Raw genomic sequence first — 6,000 nt, forward strand, 5'->3', positions numbered from 1 at the left:
TGTGTATACGCGTGCAATTGAACTTTGACTTGGGGTGAGCGCTCGATGTACGTAACTGCTTCGTAGGAAAATAAACTTGGCGCCGCCGCCGAGCATCGCATTGCGTTGTAACGCGGACATTAAAATGTATCGGTCCACCGAGTATTCCATATTTCACATTTCCAGACGCCGGAGAAACACCTCGCAACGGTGCGCGGTACCGTAAATCAATAATTTTTTGGAACACATATCCACCGTAAGTATACGGTACACGTTCCATTTGCTCGTCGTCCGGAAAAACACGAAATACCGCATGATTGGTCGTGTACGCCGCGTTAGTGGGTACTGTGTACGCAGTCTGACGGTCCCATGCACGATATCCGCGCGCGTCCCTACACGTCCGATAAACCGTATTGTACACCGAACTGCACGCGTACACCCGGTACATTGTAACGACGCCTCTAACAGTATTATCGATCCGTTGGTGTACACGCGCGGCCCGACAACGTTGTGCGACGTACTGCAACGTTGTTGCTGAGGCGAAACGTACACATCTTGCGCCACCGGTGCCACGATGGTGCCGTTATGCAAGCTTTAGAGCAGCGGTTCTCAACCTGGCGGTCCTCCCTAGGGAGGTGTGACATATTTAAAAAAAAAAAATGAAAACTTTATTTTTAATTGTTCTGATATTTAACCAAGACATTATTCAGTCACAATTGATTGGAACTGAATTGTTCTGATCTTCTCATTAATTTGTATTTACATTTATTAACTGGAATGTGGATCTAGTATAATTTATTTTAATAGTTTTAAACTATAATAATATTTTTTCCTAACCAATAAATTCATTGAATATTGAAAAAACTTATTGATTTTCATGTTATCATATTAATCCAATAACCAACATTAAAGACATGATGTGTACATTGAATATACATTTAACATAGTTCAATCTTATTACAGTGAAGGGATTGGGCGTGATATCATAAAATAGTATGAAAGGGGGAAAATGTATCTCAAAAGGTTGAGAACCCTTGCTTAAGAACACGTACAATTACCTACTGCCCGGTATATCGTAATCGGTGCGCGCAAGTGATTGGCGAATGCGTTTCGCGTACATCTCCCTGGTTTTGCGCCTGCTTGTCGATTCGGGTCAGAATACCTATTGTTCTCATAGCAAATGCGCGACACGAAATGAACGCGCGTGTACGTACATCAGTAGGATGGATTTTCGTTTACAAGCGAAATGTTTACAATTCGTGTACATAACAGTATTAACACCTGTTGGTGCGCAATGATCCCCGTGTCGAATTGTTCCTGTACGGTTAGTATACACGTCGCGGACTTGATCGGGTCAAAATGAAATAATAATAACAACTTTTCGACGAATGGAACGTCATAGGCCGAAAAAAAAATAAACAATTTACTCTGGATGATGTGCGTTTTGCGAGCGTAGAAAGCGATCACGTTTGCCGGTTAAGGGCAGGCGACCGGTTTAGTGAAAAGTGAAATTATTACTATAGGGAAACAATATCAAATCTATATGTGCGCGCGTATGTACCTGTACGTGTATATGAATCATATGCGTATGGAAAATTCGTTTGAGTTATAATGCAATTAGAGAGTGTAAATGGATATTCATGGGTGTTCGGATACATGATACACAATTGTATACACATACGGTTGTTAATATAATAATGACAATATGCGTGCACGGGATAAGCGGAATGCATACTTTCACTTGAAAATCGAGCGATTTAAAAAAAAATAATAATAAATAAAAACTAGATCGGGACCGCATTATATTATATTTATGTCCGTTTGTACCGACAAATGTAATTTTATATTATATAAAATATGCCTACGGAACAGTTAAGAATGATTGGAATCTCGGGATGTACAAGAGGGAAAAACGTCAGCGATTACTTGGAATCGCCTTAATTATTAAACCTAGTAAGATTAGTAAGATTTGTTAGTAAGTTGATCTAGTCGAACCTTAACCCGTTCGTTGCATTTGTACGGTGGAAAGAGTCGAGAACGAGGTAACTAGTTATAATAATAATAATATTTATATGGATCTTTGTACATAAATTACACTCGTACAGGTAACTGTAGTGGTGTCTACACAGTTAGGGACTTTTAATCAATTTGTCGCTGGACATATTTGTTGTTGCCGTTACGGTAAAAACTTCACTAGTACCCGACGTCAAATGGTTAAGATTATGTAGTAACATTAATCATGGTAGCGTGTCAATTATGAGTATTGAAGTCTATTTTAATTCTAACGATATTAGAAGTTGATTGAAATAATTATTACTACTGGGTATTGTTCGATATTAATTAATTTTTCACTAGATCCGTGTTCGTTTATGCCGGAAAAAGAAAATTATAATAGTGCAAACGATTATACGCAAGTATAGGGTTTCAAAATGAAAAGAAGTACAATACTTTCACATTTGGGTAACTGATGCGAAAAGTCGAAGTAACATATACTTTTTTCAATATTCTAATGCTACTATGTATTTATACAGTTTAATACGTGTGTAAAAAATATGGGTACATGTTTTTGCATGTAGCGTCTCGAAAATTGTCTTACGAGTTTATCTTTTATATTTTAGTTATGTAATACAAAATACTTTAAAAAACCAATTTAGATATGAAATATTTAACTTAATTTATAGTAATTATAATATTTGTTAATATTTTTCAATATTAAACCTAACACAAACTTTTTAGTTTTGAGTTGTTTGTTACTCTATTACACGTTGCACATGAAAATCTACATATATATATATATATATATTGTAGGAGAAAAACACTCAAGTTTGATACTCAAAATGTGTATTTGGATCAACACAGTCACGAATATTATTGAAACAGAAGATATCTAAATGCAATTTATCCGAGTGAAATGACACACTAGCTGACTATTAAACATATAAAATCAATATGAATAGACGTTTAGACATGCTGTAAAAATGTATTACAATGAAAAGAAAATATAATATATATATATTATCACGACAAAATGAGAATCATATACACGTGTAGAATATTGTGATAAGTGGAAATAATCACTAATAATAAGATTCGTTATAAAATTGAAAGATATAAAACCAAAATTTAATTCAGAATTTTACTTGTTGTATGATTGTTTTGAATCATAGAATTGTTTTAAGTCATACTTCGTTATCAAAATTTGTAATTTTTAAAATTTTAAAATTAAATATACGATTATATTATATTATATTATATTATACTATATTATAAAAACTATTTGTTTAAAATTTAAGTTTTGTATTTTTAAAATTATCATAAACCTTTAATATTTTAATACATTTCAGTTATATGTGATCTTGAGAGGTGAATAGGTACATACATTACGATATGTGTACGATATGTTCATAATTTATAAATTATTTTTAACCCTTCAATTTATTTATTATGATAATAATATGACTGCTATTTTAGAATTTATTCATATATTTTTTCATAGTAAATCAAGACATTTAATTCGGTATAGGTGGCAGGAGGTAAATAACCATTTGTCTAATAGATTATTTATTGATATTTAAGTACTGCAGTTTGTTGAACTGATAATTTCTAGACACATAAGTGAATATTATGTAGTTATATAATTATGTACCTTGAAAAATTAGTAAATATATATTAATTTATATAACAGTATGTAAAATATCAAATAGGTACATAACTTTCCTGTATAAACAACTAAAATATATACATAATAATTAAGCTAATTTTATAATACTTATACTAACGCCTGACGCTAGTATTATTAATCTTTGTAAATATTATAACCTTAATCGCATTAGGAATGATTTTTTTATAAATAATTTAAGAGTATACCAATGAAATATGTTTTTAGAATTAATATATTCTAATAAAATAAAATATATACTAACCTATATATATATATATATATATATATCTAAAACAATAGAACATTTAAAAAAATCTTATAGATGCGTAAACAATTTTATCCTAAATGTCGTCATACGTAATTAAATTTCTTATTGTTTACTAACGTTCTGTTGCACAAGAAAATATAGGATCTAAAAAAAAACTACCATCAGGGAAAACTAAACCTAGGTGTACAGAGATTTCGTATTGTAATAGATATAATTGTTCACATGGTTTCAAATTTAAATTTTCTTATCGATGTTATTCGATTAAGAGCGAGTATATGCGTTTGCGCATCATGACCTTACACGTCGATGACACTATCAATAGGCCGCGGCATTGAAGTCTCCGAGAAAATAGCTTTTTAAAACAATGAACTATAAAAGGTAAATTTACTATCGAACGTTATGGCAATACCAGGCTTTATTTAATTCTCACGATTATTTTATAATAGTTTGGATAAAAAAATAAAAATGCTGAAAAATATGCACTCGAGTATATTATACATAGATATATAATTCCGTAAAAATTTCCATTTATGTTCATTGTTTTCGATATGCACACAAGCCGTGGTGAAGTTCATTAAAAATCCTACTACAGGTTTAAGTACTATGGAGTGATTACTCACGTTTTTCGATACCCGTGACGACATATTATATTATTATTGTACACACAACGACGAAAGCGTCAAGATGCGAAATATCTCATGAGTAAGTATACACGCGTGTATGAACTACGTACACTTGTCGACCGTGTCGCACGCCTTGGCGGATCATCCTCTGCCCGGTTACGTACATCCGAAAAGAACCACTCGGAAAGGCGCGCGCGCGTTTTCTACCGACGCGGTTCGATCGACCTGACCCACGATTCATGTGCACGTGATTTGCAAGGTAGAAACATGGATAAAATATGATGGAAACCCCATTAAACCATTTACGGACAAGACGACGGACTTACCTGAGAGATGTATGGAAGCCCGTTGGATCACGTGTTGCGGGTATCTGCTGGTGGTGCGTGGTGTATTATCAGACGACGGTGGTCGGCAATGGGCGACGGTGGCGTTGGTAGAGGTCGGCGGTCGCGTGCGATATCATCCGGGAAAGATATGTCGCGGTCGGATCGCGCGTATCCGTTATATCCGGTCACCACGACTGTACTATAACTATAATACTGCTACTCACGTGTACATATACAGGTGCATACGATCACCGGTACGACTAACCGCTGCACTGATATTATTGTTATTTTATTATTATTATCCTACACACGACCGTCGATCGTTCGCGGCCGAATGATACCCGAGTCGGCACGCCATCCTAGTTTTTACCCGTCTCCTCACGCGGTCGGCCGCAACTCCCTCTCCGCGACGACGGCGACGGCGGTGGTGGTGACGCGCGCTCGTACGGCGTTCGAAAAACTTGTGAACGCGCTTTTTCCTATTCCGTTCCTCTCCCACGTCTCCAGGCCACGGTATCCCGCGGACCGGACCGCCACCGCAAGTGATTTGCGCGTTTATTTCTCGCACATATCATCGCAGTTCAAAGAGTGTTCCATCGAACGCTTTCCCTTTCGCCGTTGTTTCCGCTCGTTGCGGAGCCTGCGTACGGGAACAGTACGAGCTTCGATTCGTTTTTTCCCAGCAGCAGCATCAGCAGTATCATCAGTAGCAGCACGTATTCATGATTACGTGAACCGAATCCCTTCGCAAAAATCCGCATAGGACTGGAGCCACTTCGAAACTCATTGCGCTTGGTGCGCGAGACGGAATTAATAATCTAATGTGCGCGTCAAATATTTTTTGAAACATTAACGCTGAAATCACCAACGGTTTCGCCGGTCAAAATATGTACATTACGTTTTCTATTTGTAATAAAATAAAAAAATTGGAAACTGACACAAAAATTATTACGAGTTATTCAAAAACCGAAACGCGTGCCGTTCGAAACGCATTGTTCGTTGGAACCACCATAGACGGCCACTTGTACTAAAAGCAGTGCTCGACTCGGCAAAATTAAAGAAAGGGGACTCTGTTTGCTTTAAAAATAAAAGCATCCCCAAAACTTGTTAAAAGTTAAAAAGTTAAAAGTTATAAGTTAAATT

The 6,000-nt window shown here is 35.7% G+C and overlaps 1 protein-coding gene across 1 annotated transcript in view; it reads right to left on the minus strand.

The window, feature by feature from the left end:
- Positions 1-5,206, minus strand: part of LOC112691532 (angiomotin-like) — a 35,729-nt gene extending 30,523 nt beyond the window's left edge. The window contains exon 1 of the mRNA XM_025565807.1: positions 4,858-5,206. The gene's annotated coding sequence lies outside the window, so the exon portion shown is untranslated. The remainder of the gene's footprint in view (positions 1-4,857) is intronic.
- Between the last annotated feature and the right edge of the window lie 794 nt (positions 5,207-6,000).

The sequence above is a fragment of the Sipha flava genome, unplaced genomic scaffold (assembly GCF_003268045.1).
Source record: "Sipha flava isolate LNK unplaced genomic scaffold, YSA_version1 64_pilon_pilon, whole genome shotgun sequence".
NCBI classification, from domain to species: Eukaryota; Metazoa; Arthropoda; class Insecta; order Hemiptera; family Aphididae; genus Sipha; species Sipha flava.